The sequence below is a fragment of the Schistocerca nitens genome, chromosome 1, assembly GCF_023898315.1.
Source record: "Schistocerca nitens isolate TAMUIC-IGC-003100 chromosome 1, iqSchNite1.1, whole genome shotgun sequence".
Classification (NCBI taxonomy): Eukaryota; Metazoa; Arthropoda; class Insecta; order Orthoptera; family Acrididae; genus Schistocerca; species Schistocerca nitens.
The window spans coordinates 836,102,750-836,120,337 of record NC_064614.1 but is presented as its reverse complement, the minus strand read 5'-3'; the positions used below and the strand labels follow the sequence as shown (position 1 = coordinate 836,120,337).

The 17,588-nt window shown below is 39.9% G+C and overlaps 1 protein-coding gene across 1 annotated transcript in view; it reads right to left on the bottom strand.

Annotated features, from left to right (window-relative positions):
• LOC126263116 (methionine aminopeptidase 1) overlaps positions 1–17,588 on the bottom strand; it is a 127,708-nt gene that overhangs the window by 49,792 nt on the left and 60,328 nt on the right. The gene's annotated exons all lie outside the window — the stretch shown is intronic.

Sequence of the window (17,588 nt, the reverse complement as noted above, 5' to 3'; positions counted from 1 at the left end):
CAGTATAAAGTTATATAAATAGCTGAAACAGCTAGCTGGAGAAAACAGGCATATTTATGGTCTGGTCACTCATTAGTAATGCAACACATCAGATCTACAAAATATATTTAAATATTATCATCTTATGAAATAATGCAGATGCCCTCTCAATTTTTAGAAACTGCCACATAGTTGTCACCGATATTTAAAATGCTAGAGTCCCAACCAACAAGAGCGCTGCCGTTCTTCTTTAGAACATAATTTGCACTGAGATAAAAATGGTATTTCCTGTAATTAGTATGAAACAAGTACTGAACATTGATTGACCCAGCTGCCAATGTAGAGAACAGTGCACCTACAAACAAGTTGTTTGTTTTGGGAAAGGAACTTACTTTTAATTTTAATTATACGGTACGTGAGTTAAAGGAGGAGGAGGAGGACACAATCAACTTGTCACTTAAAAAGCTTTCTGCTTACTGTTCCTGTATCTAGCTGCTCAATTTCTGACTGATCCTTGCCCACCATCTCCTCTATGCCAAAGTAAGAACATGAAGAGGGCAAACATAACACTACAGTTTTCTTCTCCAGCCAGTTCAGCAGGGCACTTGGGAAACCACAGAAATCAGTTCAATGTCTTTCAGTTAAGATGTGCTGCACTCTAAAGCTCTGGTTGCACCAGAATGAACAAAAGCAACCGAGCATTCTCTCTAGTATAAACAGTAGACATATGTGAACAAAAAACATGCGGTCATGTTCAGATCACATTTACAGTGCTAACTTGCGTTATGCTGGCCATTGGTCCTTCTGTAAGTCAGTAAATGAAGTTTGCATGTTCTTTGTTTGGTGCTTGCAGCACAGAGAGCATTCATCAGCTGTTTTGTGCCAAAACCAATTTTGTTCTTTAGTGTGAGTTGCATGAGAAATGGAGTGATATGAAGAACATAATGTTGCAGATTAAAGAGAGAGATCACAGGTGCTTGCGAGCTCCAACAGATCCACAGTACAAAAGTCCAAATAAAAAGAAAAATGCTTGGTAGAAATTCCTGATGCACTATGTACAACTGGGAGCATCAGCACTATTGCGTGAAGAGCCAAGCATTTGTATTCCATTTTTATTGAAATGGAACAGCACAGTAAATTTCCTTGACAGCAAACAATTATGAATATGTAAACATTAATCTTGTTACATTTTGACAACGTAAAATTAAAAATATAAATGAAGACCTTATCATTCTCATAGCTTACATTTAAGGTAACTATAACAACACCACATATCACTGCTTTTTTAGCAGTTTTTGATGAAATAAGCAAAGAAATAAATAAAAATTTCCTGCAAATCACACTATCTACCTCCGATAAATTATACATGACATATTATTATACAGCAATTGTGAGTTTGTATGTATATTTCACATTACGTTAATCTGGCTTTATTGGCATTAAATTCCTTATATATACTTAAGTAACATCCTTTACTGCTTCACAAATGTCACTACAGCCATCAGGAACTAGCTGAGGTATAGCAGCTACTGAAATGAGAAACAGTTACTAATGTAACTGTCTCCAGTCAGTAAGAACCAGAGTTTAAACGCTAGCCTTTCTTCAGGTTATGTTGCTCATCAGTGATTAGTGCCCTGCTTTAAAATTTACCCCTTGATTGTAAGCCTGCAAAAAGTGTCAACTGACATACATGCCAAGATTTTCGAATAATGTTAAGGAGGGCTGGAGCTACAATTCAGTGACTACACCCATCGCTCACGTAAAAATTCAGATAGCTACATACATTCTTCTTCCCCTACACTGTTTTGCTTATGTCAAATAAGAGTTTATTATGAATGACTGAAGCAATTACATAAATTCACTGTAGCTACATTAATTGACTTATTTCACAAAACTCAACACTCATTCAGAAAAACTCAAAAAGTCTTATTGTTGCATCCACACTTCAGATTTCTGCCTTGAGAGCGCACCACTGAGCAGTAAGGCAAGATGGCAACAGGCGCCAAGAAAGCTTATGTTGCTTGAAATGCATTCACATCAGTCTGCTGGAACAGTGCAACAACACTTCTGAATGAAATTCAACAAAAATTCACCAACTGCCAATTCCACTCTGCGGTTGTATGCACAGTTCAAAGCTTGACAAAGCCTCTGCAAGGTTCTGTGCAGTCTCACAGTATAAAGTTTACGGTCTCTCTTTCTTCTATGATAACACAGTTATGGGACACACATATCTGGACATACTAGAAAATTGGCCCAGGCCACAACTGGGGACCTACAGTGTGGATTTCATCTTCAACCGGGTGGTGCTTCACTGGAATGATGTTCGTGAATTCTTAAACAGGAAATTGAGAAACCGTCGTGGTGGGGCTGATGATCAGCAGTTCATATCACGGTCTCCATGTCCCACCCCGCCCCAGCCCCCGTCCTTCCCCCTCTTACTTAACCCCCTGTAACTTTGTATGGAGGTATGTGGAAGTTTCAGTTTTTATGCCTCTTCTACCAACAACCCTATCAAAACTGTGAGGTCACATCAACAGTGCTTCTGAACAGATTGATAGGGTCATGCTGGGCAGGGAGAACTTTTATTATTGACTTGATATCTTCAGGGTCGGCAGGAGGAGGGCGAGTTACATATGGAGCACTTACTGTATGTATGTAAATAAATAAATAAATAAATAAATAAATAAATAGAGTTTTTCTATCTGAGTGCACAGCCCTGTGACAATATGTCATAAAGCTACAGTGAATCTGAGAAATCAATTCAATCATTTATAATAACCGTGTACAGTGCACTCGCTGTGCAAAATAAACCTAACTGAATACCAGAATTCTGCATCACACTTTTACCTATTGTGGCATCAAGTGAAACTTTCGCGATGATTATTACTGTCAAAAAAACAGTAACACAGTGAATGTAGGGTTGGCACAGTATGCTTATTCTATTGTGTTTTCTTCCATTGCCTCCAGTGTACCATTTGTTAACAGGTAGACAAATGGCAGTGAACACTGATGAAAGTCATCAATTGCTCATTCACTTCTGCCCACTTCCATTCATTCTGGTGTAAATGAAGTTTACCAGGTGTTTCACGAACTGAAAGCAACCATTCACAGATATTCATCGAATGGACTCTCACTATCATTCATTTCCTAAATTAGCCCATTCCTGTGAATACTCAGTTCAAAGACAACTTTTTTTAAGAGTGAAAAGCATAAAAACTGTTTTGTTTCACTAATATTTCTTTATTACAAACTGGTTAACAGGTTATGAACCTTCATCAAATAATTACCTAGTGCCCACAAAGGACACTAGTGTGCAGAGAACCAAATACTCAAAACAAACTATTAACAACACACAGCATTACAAGAAATACCAAAAAGGTAAGTCATTAAGTCATCACTTGTGTTATGTTTTTAATACAATTAATACAATAGTAAGTGGATTTACTTACAATTATGTAATGCAATTGAACAGAATAAAAAATTGAGACAGGATAAAGTAAGGTGTAAATAGGTAATAATGAATCCACAGGTTACCGGATATTATGTAAGATTATAAAGCTTACAGCCTGTATGAATTTAGTGTAAATTTAAGAGAGGAGAGAACAAGCAGAATAAATTATGTATCCCAGGATATTTCTCCCTGTACAATGGTTACTGACCACAAATTACAATGATTACAAGGAACATATAAAAACCAAATTCCAGCAAAGTATCTACATTATGTCACCACTGTTCAAGTACAACACCAATTCCATCAATATTCCAACAAAACTGCCATGTTATAATTTTGTAAGTGAAACATAAAAACTGCTGAAGTAGGGTGCTTACATAATGGCTCTTAAATGGGCATAAAATTCAGACAGTAAATGGATAAGGGAAGTATGTGTTTTCAACTCTAATGGATCCTACCTTTAATTAGTATGGACTAATTTTCTAAACATTGTGTGTTATTCAGCAACGATTACATGTAGACTTACAAGTTACAATTGTTGCGAGGATTACCCCTTTGAAATAATAATAAACAAAATGAAGTATTTCAAAATTCGATGAAAACTGTAAGAATTTGAAGAGGATGACAACATTGTGCCACTTTTAACCCTTAAGCGGTCATGCGGGGTGTTCAGAACACCCCAGTCATCCTTATTGATGGATTATTACATAACAGATAGGAGTATAACGTCTTGTTCTTTGGTACCTTTCTAGGACATAATATGAAAGCTTTGAGTAACAATAGAATCTACAATGGAAGCGCCAAGTTCCAAGAAAACACGCAACAATGTGCCTTGGGGTGTTGTCGGCACCCCGCGCGACTCAGTATGTTGCAGTGCTGCAAGAAAGCGCACAGTTGTGTTCTGTAGCAGCTACTTGTATTTTGTCGCTCTGTGCAGTTAAAACAGCTATGGATCATTACGAAATAGAACAAGAAAGAGTGTGGAAGCTTCTGCAAGGAGAAGAGGACGAGGAGGACACAGACAGTTGTGAAGTTCTCTCTCATCACTGTGACACAGAAACGGTGGATGAAGACAACCTGGAACTGGAACCGCAATTAAGTGCAGCAGATAATGAAGCAAGCATGATTTTGTATTGGTAAGGATAAGATTACAAAATGGATGAAAAGCTGTCGTAGTCGCAACGTAATAACTAGAAGCATAGACCTCATCATTATTCATCTCCCTGGCATGAAAGCTATTGCGAAAACTGCTGTGGACTGTTTTTCGATATTTATAAATGACATAATGAGTAGAGCGATTACCTCATGCACAAATATTTACATACAACACACTGCATCAAATTTCACAAGAGACCATGATGCCAAACCAACAAATGAGGAAGAAATCAAATCTCTTCTGGGTCAGTTGATATTGGCTGAGCATTACAGGGCAGGACACCAAAATCTGGAAGACTTATGGCACACAAATGGTTTTGGAATTGCAATATTTCATGCAACAATGAGTTTACGGCAATTTTGTTTCTTGTTGCATTGCTTAAGATTCGATGATATTCGAGAAAGACCACAGCGTAGAGAACTTGATCTCCTAGCTGCATTCAGAGAAGTGTTTGAATTATTCACGTCAAAATGGGTCAGTAATTATACTGTGTCTGAATATACAACTGTGGATGAACAACTTGTTGCATTTAGAGGCAAATGCAGATTCCGACAGTATATACCAAGCAAGCCTGTGAAATATGGTTTGAAAATTTTCACCTTACATGACGCAAGGACATGGTATACTTTGGGGATTGAAATCTATGTTGGGAAACAGCCAGAGGGTCCCTTTGCACGAACTCGCCTTACGAGATACTAAATAGACTTGCACGCCCTATTGAAGGTACATGACAATGTGACACTAGAAAACTGGATTGTTCCATACCACTGGCTGAAGAGCTCCTGAAAAAGAAACTTACAGTATTAGGAACTCTTAGAAAGAATATGAGGGGCTCCCTCCAGACTTAGTTTGCACGAGAGGTCGTGAACTTAGAAGCAGCCTTTTTGGATTCGGAAAGGATATCACCATAGTTTCATATGTGCCAAAAAAGGGCAAAAACATTATTCTCCTTTCATCTTTTCATCATGATGGTGCCATTGACACTAATACTGCGGAGGAAAAGAAATCAGAAATTGTAACAATGTACAACAAGACCAAAACAGGTGTGGACAAAACAGATGAAATGTGTGCTACTTATTCAACCTCAAGAAAAACTCGATGCTGGCCATTTGCCATATTTTTCCGAATGATGGACATTGCTTACATTAACGCCTTCATGATATATACAAATAATAACAATGAGAGGATTTCCTTAAATGGTTTTACGTGATGTCGGAAGGTCATTAGTAAATCCCATAGTGTACAAGAGAGCAGCTACTGCCTAAACAATTTAGACAGAAAGCCGCTAAAATGGCGGGAATTGAAGACAGCAACAATGCACCACCTTCTGAACAAAGAATGCTTAAGCCCAGGTGCTGCATAGTTAGTCCTCGGAGTAAAGATATAAAAGTTAAATCGCACTGTGCTCAATGTTTGAAAGTTATGTGTGTGAAAAAGAGTTATGATAACGCACCCCTTGCAGCCAGTGATAGTGACTGATTTATAAAATATGTTTGTACGAGTTGACTGAACAAATGTTTAATTATATGTATAATGTCTTATACCTGTAATACAGCATGAAGAATAACAGAAATAAATAATTAAACAAAATATTGTAAGAAAATGGGAACTACTGCATATGTTTCAAATAATGCAATTTAATACTAAAGTAATATTAAATAAAATGATAATGTACTGGGAGATAACATTCTAAATAGCCATTTGTGAAGTAAACATTCATATCAGTGATCTGCTGCACAACAATGTCATTATAGCCACTTTCATTTGGGGTGCTACCAACACCCCGCGCAACTATCAATGCTACGAAAAGCTGCGTGACCGCATAAGGGTTATGGGTACAAACGAGGAAAAAAATAAAAGAATGCGATGAAGATACAATATTATTATTATTATTATTATTATTAATATTATTATTAGTGATAAGGAGTGAAAGTTGTCATAAGTGAAGAAAACTTGTTAAGAAAATTAGTTACCCCAGGAGACATCACATACTGTAGAAGGCCATTCTCAGCATTTATAATGACCTCAGTTCAATGACTTACAGTCCACAGGTTTCTTCAGGTACACCACATCTGCCTAAAGGATTAGGCTTACCAAATTGCAAGAACCTTAATTCATGTGTTTCATCCATTGTTTCAAATAGTTCCAGACATTTTCTAGGGGGATCATCTTTGATTATTTACTGGGCTTATCAAGGTATGGTAGGGTGCCCAAATGTTTTTCTATGTGTAGTCCTGGGGACATGGCTGTTGTCATCCTGGAAAACGGGAGTGTCCACATCATACCCATGAAGATGTAGTAACCTGAATGTGTTGGCCCAAGTCATGGTACAAAAAACAAGTACTAACCAAGTAAGAGAAATCTCAAAACGTGGAAGGAATCTATTAAAGGGCAATGCAAGGAAACTGAAACTTAACACAGTATTAACACAAGAGGAAGTAAATTAATGTGAGATGAGAAATCCAATACCACAAGAAAAACTTGACAGAGCTCTGAAAGCCTCTGGAGTAAATGGCATTCCCTCAGTATTATTAAGATCATTGGGAGAGCCTGCCATAACACACCTCATCCATGTTTGCAAGATATATAAGACAGGCAAAATACCATCAGACTTCAAGAAGAATGTGACAACCCCTGTTCCAAAGAAAGCTGGTGCAGACGTGTTAACATCGCCAAATCATAAGTTTATAGAAGACATTTGTGCAAAATAGTGACGTATTTATAAAAAAACAATGGAAAATCGGTAAAAGTTGACCCTAAGGATGAACAGTTTGGATTCTAGAGAAATTTATCACATTGAGGGAATAATGGCCCTACCCCTCATCTTAGAAGACAGGCTGAAGAAAGGCAAACCTAGATTTATAGCATTCACAGACTTAAGCTCTGAAGGTAGCACAGATAAATGCAGAGAGTAAGAAGTTATCTGCAACTTGTACTCAAACCAGATTGCAGTTACAACGGTTGAAGGACATGAAAGGAAAACAATAATTAAGAAGGGAGTGAGATAGGTTTGTAGCCTTCCTCCAATGTTATTCAATCCGTACTTTCAGCAAGCAGTAAAGACGAGCAACAAGAAATCTGAATAAGGAAGTAAAGTTCGAGGAGAAAAATTACAAACTTTGCAGTTTGGTGAAGACATTTTAATTCTGTTCATGACATCAAATGGCAGTTGAGTGGAAAGAGCAGTGTCTCAAAAAGATGCCAAGTGAATACCACTGAAAGGGAAACAAGGTTAATGGAATTTAGTCGAATTCAATCAAGTGATGCTGGCAGACTGCAAAATGATCCCTAAAAACTGTTGATGAATTTTGCTATTTGGGCAGAAAATTAACTGAATAGGGCTGTAGTAGAGAATAAAAAATGCAGACTGGCTATAGCAACAAAAATGTTGCTGAAAAAGAAAAATTTGTTAAAGTTGAATATAAAGTTAATTGTTAGAAACTCTTTCCCAAGATGATGTGTAGTATTGTACAGGAGTGAAATATAAACGATAAGCAGTTCATGCAAGAAGAGAATACAAGATTCAGGAATGTGGAGCTACAAGAGAATGATAAAAATTATATGGGTAGATCGAGTAACTGATGGTGAAGTACTGAATCAAATTGAGGGAGCAACGAAATTTGTTGCACAATGTGACTAAAAGAAGGGATTAGTTGATAGGACACACCCTGAAATCTTATGCAACAGACAATTCGGTAATGGAAGGAAGTGTGGGTCTGTGCAAAATTCTTTTAGTAGTTTCCACACAAACTTTGTCTTGAAATCTGATAGAAAATTCAAAGAAATTCTGGTCATACGTAAAGCACACCAAGATACAATCAAAACCTTTAATGTGTGGTGGCAATGGTACTGTTATCATTAAAGCAGAGTTCTATCACCAAAGATGAAGTAAATGTTCCAGAATCCAAATCAAGAACAGCTGTCAACATGAGTAACTTAGAAGCAGATACCCTTGGTGTAGTGAAGCAGCTTAAATCACTTAATAAAGGCAAGTCCTCCACTCCAAGTTTTATACTAGTTACATTCCTTTCAGAGTATGATACAATAGCTCCACACTTATCAACCATATAAAAATGCTCGACTCATGAAAGATTTATACCTAAGACTGGAAAGTTGAACAGGTCAAACCAATACTCGAGGAAAGAAATACAAGTAGTCCACTGAATTACAGACCTGTATCACTGACATAAATTTGCATTTAGATTTTGGAACATATACTATACAACACTGCGCCGACGCGGACTCTTCGAGTATTTGCTGCACTAAATAATTATAAAAAGCGTTGTTATTAAGCTATTTTTAAACGTGTACAGGTGTTACACATATAATATAAGTGTTGTTGAATTAGTGAAGTATAAAATAAGATTAAACGGGGTAAGAAGCGTATTTTTCTTCTGTGCCTGTAGTACGAATCCTAGGCCTAATTTCACGCATGCGAATCTTAAGTAAGCAGTGAATTAAACTTATAGATAAACGTTTCCAGTTGGTATAAATATATCATAAGTGTTGTTACATTAGTGGAAGTGTTAGTGAAGTGTTAAAGAAGATTAAACGGGGTAAGAAGTTTATTTTCCTCCTCGCGCCTATAGCACGGATTTTAGGCTTAATTTCACGCGCGCGTATCGTAAGTAAACAGTGAGTTATATGTAATCACCAGTTTTTTTATTCAGTACTCTTTCAATTTATTTATATCTGCCTGAATAGTTTCTAGGGTCCTTTGTTTACGTTTTAGTCACTACTTAAATCAGCTTATACGATTTCTGTTTTTACCATGAGTGAGAAGTGTGTGACATGCCGTAGGATCGTTAGTTCCGGGGTATGGTGTGATGGGTGCTGTAGTTTCTTTCATTGGGACGAATTTAGTGGCATTGGAAATGGGGGCATAAATGAGGCTCACCAGTGGTATTGTAGGATCTGTAGTAGAGATAGGAAAATACTGGAACAGGAAGGGAAAATTGGCAGCTCTTCAAGCTGACCTAGACAAGGCAAGGGAGGATCTGGACAGGTTAAAGAGGGAGAAGGGTGAACAGAGGTGGGAAGTGGCAACAGGTAATAGGGGGAACAGGCAAAGGAGAGCATCAGACAGCTTTGTCATAAATCTTGAAAATAGATTTGACCTGTTGCATCAGTCAGAATCGGATGAGTCTCATGTAGCTGAAGCTGTAGAAAGGGCACAACAAGCTTTCAAGAACTTGAAAAAGGTAGGGAAATTTGTAAAGAGAAAGAAAGTTCTGTTAGGTAGTTCCCATGGTAGAGGTGTTGGCCAACTACTGCAGGAAAATCTAGGTCCAGTGTACCAGGTCACAAACTTTTTCAAGCCTAGTGCAGATCTGGGTCAGGTAATAGAGGATGTAGGTGCTTTATGCAAGGATTTCACAAAGGAGGATGCCGTGGTTACAGTGGGTGGTCCGGGAAATAGCATTGGCAGAGACTCTGAATATTCCATAGAGAGTGACCTGGTGAAGATAGCATCAGCAACGAAGCATACGAGTGTGGGATTTGTGTCTGTGTTGAGACGCCATGATCGGCCTCATTTGAACTCTTCTGTAGGGAGGGTGAACTTGGAGTGGCTGCTTAGGATGGATATAGGGTCCCATATTGGTTTGATTCCTGTGGATGCTATCAATAGGTGGGACTACACTAGGCATGGCCTTCACCTCAATAGGAAAGGGAAGGGAAAACTGTCTGGGTTGATTGCAGAAAACTTAAGGGGGGACACTGACAAGTGGTAAAATACCAGTGGTCACAGGTGTCAGAGGGATGCCTTTTTTAGGATAGGGAAGGGGGAAAGAAAACGAGTTTTAAGAGAGATTGGCAGACACACTCAGTTTGAGAAAACTGATGAACAGGAGTCAGATTTTATCATACAGCCTCCATTTAAACAATGTTTAACAGAAAGTAATCAGAAACTGCTAGTTCATCTTCACCATTAGTATGCAGTATCAGTTATCTTTATTGCACCAGAACATTCCGAGACTTAGAAATAAAGTTGATGAACTACTCATTTGTATCGATGAAATGAATTCATCTAACCAAATTGACATAATCTGCCTCTCTGAACATCAAGTGACCACTGATATAGATATGTTAGACATTTCAGGATTTAAGCTAGCTTCCTACTTCTGCAGAGTAGATATATAGAGGAGGAGTTGCCACATTTATCAAAAACTGCCATAAATTCAAGAACATTGACATTAATAAATTCTGTTTAGAGCAGCATCTAGAAGCATGTGCAACAGAAGTAGAGTTCCATAACAGATCCTATATAATAATAAATATTTACCAAGCACCTGCAGGAAATTATAATCTATTCTTAGATCATCTAGAAGCTCTTTTGGGTTATTTAACAGGAAGAAACAAAGAAATTTTGATTGCTGGTGACTTTAATACACATTTTCTAATGCAATCTTCCAGTAAACATTCACTGCAGTTAGTGATGTTGTCTTTCAATCTAACTCACACTGTAAACTTTCCAACTAGGATCACTAAATCCTCAAGGACAGCAATTGATAACATTTTTATAGACAAATCAAAGGAACAAAATCATATCATAAAACCTGTTATAAATGGACTATCAGATCATGACATGCAGCTCCTTGTTTTAGATGTAAATTCTAAGCAGATCATCAAGACTGCTAAATCTGAGTACAGGAGAGTAGTCAATCAACCAAAAATTGAGTGTTTTAGAAAACTGCTCAAAGATATGAACTGAAAAGATGTTTATAGTCCTCAGGACATGAATGAAAAATATAACACATTCATGAACAATGTCAGTACCATGTTTGAAAACTGTTTTCCTCTAAAAGTTACTCAAATTAAACAGAAGTCTATAATAAAACCATGCATTACACAAGGAATAAAGATTTCCTGTAAGACAAAAAGGATAATGTATCTGTCGACCAAGAATAGCTCCAATGCTGATGATTTAGCTAAATACAAGGAATACTGTAAAACATTAAAAAAAGTAATTCAGACGTCTAAACAAATGCACTACGAGAAGAAGATAGCAATGTCAGGGAACAAAATAAAAACAATATGGGATATAGTGAAAGAGCAGACTGGTAGAACCAGAAAGGAACAGGAGCAAATAGCACTAAGGGTAGACGACACATTAGTAACTGATGGGCATAGTGTGGCAAATCTATTTATCAAGTACTTTATATCCGTTACTGATAGAATGGGACTTTCAGGATCAGTAAATAATGCCCTTGATTATCTGAAACTAGCCTTCACAAATAGCTTCAAGTACATGAATATATCACTCACTTCACCAAAAGAAATAACTTCCACAACAAAATCTTTAAAAACAAAGCATTCTAGTGGGTACGATGAAATATCAACAAAGTTAATTAAGGCATGTTCTTGTGAGTTTAGCACAATTCTAAGTTACTTGTGGTTGGTTGGTTTTGGGGAAGGAGACCAGACAGCGTGGTCATCGGTCTCATCGGATTAGGGAAGGATGGGGAAGGAAGTCGGCCGTGTCCTTTCAGAGGAACCATCCCGGCATTTGCCTGGAGTGATTTAGGGAAATCACGGAAAACCTAAATCAGGATGGCCAGACGCGGGATTGAACCGTCGTCCTCCCGAATGCGAGTCCAGTGTCTAACCACTGCGCCACCTCGCTCGGTAAAGTTACTTGTGTAACCAGTCAATTATAACTGGGACATTTCCTGACTGGCTAAAATATGCAGATGTTAAGCCTCTATTCAAGAAAGGGGATAAAGAGATACCATCAAACTACAGACCGATTTCACTTTTGCCAGCATTCTCAAAAATTTTAGAAAAAGTAATGTACAGGCAGCTGCTCAACCATCTGGCCACAAATAACATATTATCAAGAACACAGTTTGGATTTCTGAAGGGTTCTGATATCGAGAAGGCTATTTACACCTACAGTGAAAATGTACTTAATTCATTAAATAACAAATTACAAGCAGCAGGTATTTTCTGTGATTTGTCAAAGGCATTTGATTGTGTGAACCACAACATCCTTCTAAGTAAATTAGAATTCTATGGTGTCACGGGCAGTGCTGCAAAATGGTTCAAGTCATACCTCACTAACAGGAAACAAAGGGTGTCAGTGCAAGGGACTAGTGAATTAAGTCATCAGTCATCATCAGAATGGGAAGAAATTACATGTGGTGTCCCACAGGGATCCATCTTATGGCCATTGCTTTTTCTTGTGTACATTAATGATCTCTCATCAGTTACACTGCCAGAAGCAGAGTTCATTTTGTTTGCAGATGACACAAGTATTGCAATAAATAGTATGTCAAGTGTAGTTCTAGAAAGATCTGCTAAAGGTATTTTCATGGATATTAATAAATGGTTTAAAGCCAACTCACTGACATTAAACGTCGAAACGACTCACTGTATGCAATTCAGAACCTGTAAGAGGTTTCCACCCAGCATATGCATAAAATACAAAGAAGAGCAGATAGAAGAGGTTGACAGTCTTAAATTCCTGGGATTACAACTTGATAATAAATTCAGTTGGGAAGAGCACACCACAGAACTGCAGAAACGCCTTAACAAATCTGTATTTGCAATTCGAGTGTTAGCAGACATAGGCGATATAAGAATGAAAAAGCTTGCATACTTTGCCTACTTTCATTCCATAATGTCATATGGTATAATATTTTGGGGTAACTCTTCAAGTCAAACAAAAGTTTTCAGAGTCCAAAAGAGTGTAAAACGTATTATTTGTGGAGTAAATTCACGGACGTCCTGTAGAAACCTCTTCAAAGAACTGGGTATACTAACCACTGCCTCTCAGTATATTTACTCATTAATGAAATTTGTTCTAAATAATATATCTCTTTTTCCAACAAACAGCTCAGTTCATACATACAATACCAGGAACAAAAATGATCTGCACAAGGACTTAAAAGCACTTTCTTTAGTTCAAAAAGGGGTCCACTACTCAGGAACACTCATCTTCAATAATTTGCCAGTAAACATAAAAAATTTGTTACAAATAAAGATCAGTTTAAAAGGAGCCTGAAAGACTTACTAGTGGCCAACTCCTACTCCATTGACGAATTTTTTAATAGAAACAAATGATGTATTGTATATATTCATACTATTAGTATTGTTATTTCAGCTTAAAGAAAACAAACAAACAAAAAATTTGACATGATCCACATCCACGAGGATCTCCTCAGCACGGATCTATGGAACGAAAACTAATCTAATCTAATCTGAAAATCAGGAGATACTTAAAAAATGATCAACTGATAAATAATCATCACAGATTCAGCTAATATCATTCTTGTGAAACACCACGTAATTTTCACTCTGCAGCAAAGTGTGCACTGATACAAAACTTCCTGGTAGATTAAAACTGTATGCTGGATGGAGACAAACTTAGGACCTTCGCATTTTGTGGAAACGTGCTCTACCAACTGAACTACCCAAGCAAGACTCACGACCCATCCTCACAGCTTTACCTCTACCAGCATCTCACCTCCTGCCTTACAAGGTTGCTTGTTGGTTTGGGGTATAAAGGGACCAAACTACAGGGTCAACAGTCCCTTTTTCCTGACGCAAGCAAGGCTCAATGTACAAAAACACCCAAAGTACATTTGAAAAAGTAAAATGGGGAAAACGAATGAGGAACCACACTTACAAAGAAAACGAATGGAATGAACAAAAAATGGGGAAAACAAAGCACAAGGAAAAGTAGAAGAATATATAAAAAACAGAGTAGTTGGTCTCAGCTGGCTGATCACAATAATAAAAGAGGATGAAAAAAATGGTTCAAATGGCTCTGAGCACTATGGGACTCAACTGCTGTGGTTATCAGTCCCCTAGAACTTAGAACTACTTAAACCTAACTAACCTAAGGACATCACACACATCCATGCCCGAGGCAGGATTCGAACCTGCGACCGTAGCAGTCGCACGGTTCCGGACTGCGCGCCTAGAACCGCGAGACCACCGCGGCCGGCAAAAGAGGATGAGCCAGCCACTCTGCAACACATTAAAATGTTCAACAGAAAAAGACAAGGTGAGATGCAACACATGTAGGGCAGAGACCACCACCAAGACAAACAAATGCAATGAAAATGGGAGGGAGGGTGGCGGCCTCGCACAGAAGGATAATGACCACAACAGATGGTACAATAACCCCCCACCCTGAATAAAACGTAAAACTAAATAAATCTGTTGATGAGGCATTGTCGCCCAACACCGAAGATAGTGTGCAGTGAAAGTTAAAAGTCTGCCACTGAGGTGCTAAACGTGGACAGTCCAGCAAGATGTGAACGCCAGTCATATGTCAGCCACAGTGACATTGAGGTGGGTTCTCGCGACGGAGGAGATAGCCATGTGTTAGCCATGTACCGCCAATGTGGAGCCGGCAGAGAACCACAGAGTCCTTGTGAGAGGCCCACATGGAGGTCTTCCACACATTCGTAGACTCCTTAATGGCAAGCAGTTTGTTGTGCATACTGATATTATGCCATTCTGTCACCCAAAGCTGAAAAACCTTGCAGCGTAATAATGAATGCAGGTCAGTTATGGGGATGCCAATCTTCAGAAGCAGTTTCCGTGTAGCCTGTTTGGCTAGCCTGTTAGCAAGTTCACTTCCTGGGATTCCAACATGGCCTGGGGTCCACACAATCATGTAACGACTGGAATGTTCCAGGGCATAGAAGGACTCCTGGGTGGTCGCTACCAAAGGACGGTGGGGGTAGTACTGGTCCATAGCTTGTAGGCTGTTCAAGGAGTCAGTACAGAGAAGGAACGAATTGCCAGGGCATGAGCGGATGTGCTCAGGAACACGAGAAACGGCCACCAGCTCTGTAGTGAAATCACTGCAGCCATCTGGCAAGGAGTGCTGTTCAATATGTCCTTCATGAACATACTAGAAGCCAACGTGACCATCAGCCATCAAGCTGTCTGTGTAAACAACCTCAAGGTCCCAGAACATGTCAAGAATTGAGAGGAAGTGACAGCAGAGAGCTGTGGGGTTAACCGAGACCTCAGGACCATCGATTATAGATGGTAAAGGCAAGGACTCCTCTTCAGACAAAAGAGATCGGACGTGAACCGCAGTCTTAAGTCGTGACCTGGGCCACCAATGCGGGAGATGAACCACCATGGGTGGGAAAAGGAGACGGTAATTCGGATGCTCAGGAGAACTACAAATGTGTGCAAAGCAACTAGCAAGCAGTTGCGCATGCCTAATCTTCAATGGAGGGACTCTGGCCTCCAGCACGACACTGGTCACCAGACTCAACCTAAAAGCTCCTGTTGCAATGCGTACACCACAGTGGTGCACTGGGTCGAATAAATGCAATGCTGAGGGTGCCATCGAACCATAAACAAGAGTCCCATAGTCAAGTAGTAGTAGTAGTAGTAGTAGAGGGGTTTTGTGGGCGCACGACAGCAAGGTCTTCAGCGCCCGTTCAGTATCGTAGTGAGACGGGTGTCAAGAAAAAAAAAGCTCAGAACATTTACATAAAACTGAACAGAAAACACGGGGAACAATCATTGGAAAATATGTGCTCACCCACACCGAAGCGTGGGATGAAGCAGGGCGTCAGCAGTAAAACATGGACAACACAGGAGGAAAAAGGTAGAGGGAGCTAAAACAATGTAGCAGATGGAAGTGGCTGGCTGACCGCAAGGAAAAAAAGGGAGGAGTCAGCCACTCTGCAATACACTAAAACCTCCAGCCTAAAAGTTTAGGCCAGAGTCCAGACACATCACAAAACTTAAAAACCCTAGACACACACGTCTCATCGTTTGCTAAAACACAAGGCAGATCCCCATCAACTTGTGCTTCTGCCCGTGCATCACGGTATAAAATGCAGTCTGTTAAAATGTGCCGGACAGAGATGTGCACACCACAAGCATCACAAAACGGAGGATCCTCCCGCAGTAATAAATAGCTATGCGTCAGAGGACAGTGCCCGATCCGAAGACGTGTGAGGGCCACCTCTTCCCGCCTGAGCAACCGGCAGGAGGAACGCCACGGCCGAGTGGTTGACTTTACCGACCGCAGTTTATTGGCCGTCACCGCCAGCCATTCGTCCTCCCACAACTCCATGCACTTCCTGTGGAGTGCAGCGATGACTGACTGCAAGGGGATAGGACACTGGACCACATCCTGCTCTCTGCAGGCCTCCTTGGCAGCCCGATCAGCCTGTTCATTGCCCCATATGCCGACATGACCAGGCACCCAGCAGAAGGATACCTCCTTACCCCGCTGTTGGAGCAAGTACAGTTGGCCATGTATCAGCTGGACCATCTCCTCAGTCGGGTATAGGTTCTGCAGTGATTGTAAGGCACTAAGAGAATCGGAGCAGAGAAGAAATCGATCGCCCCGAACACGATTCATCTGCTCCAGTGCCTTCAGGATCGCGTGGAGCTCCGCTGCGAAAACGGTATATTCAGCAGGGAGGCGAATCCGGGTAACATGATCAGGGAACACCACAGAACAGCCAAGGAAATTCTCCTGTTTGGAGCCATCAGTGTAAACGACAGTGAAACCGTGATGCACACCTAAAATGTTTAAAAAAAGTGACTGGAATGTAAAATCTGGCGTGCCATCCTTCTTAAAACGAGTCAAATCTAAAATAAGTTTGGGTCTCCGGAGGAGCCAAGGTGGAGATCTGCTCCAACCGCGACGTAAAACACCAAGACCAGCCATAGACAGTGCAGCGAGGCAATTCTGTGCGCGAATCCCATAGGGCTGCGTCGCACGGTGCTGGTTATGAAATAACCGTGCCAGAGGAGGCTGAGCAACGGTATGGTATGCAGGTGTGTATGGTGTGGACAAAGTTTTATACGCCTGGCGTACCGTAAGTAGCCGTCGCCGCATATGAAGTGGCGGTTCACCAGCCTCTGCACAGAGGCTTGGTATGGGGCTAGTTCGGAATGCCCCAGTGGCCAACCGAAGCCCTTCATGGTGGACAACGTCCAACAACTTTAAGTAAGAAGGCCTCGCAGACCCATACACCGTGCACCCATAATCGAGCCGAGATCGCACAAACG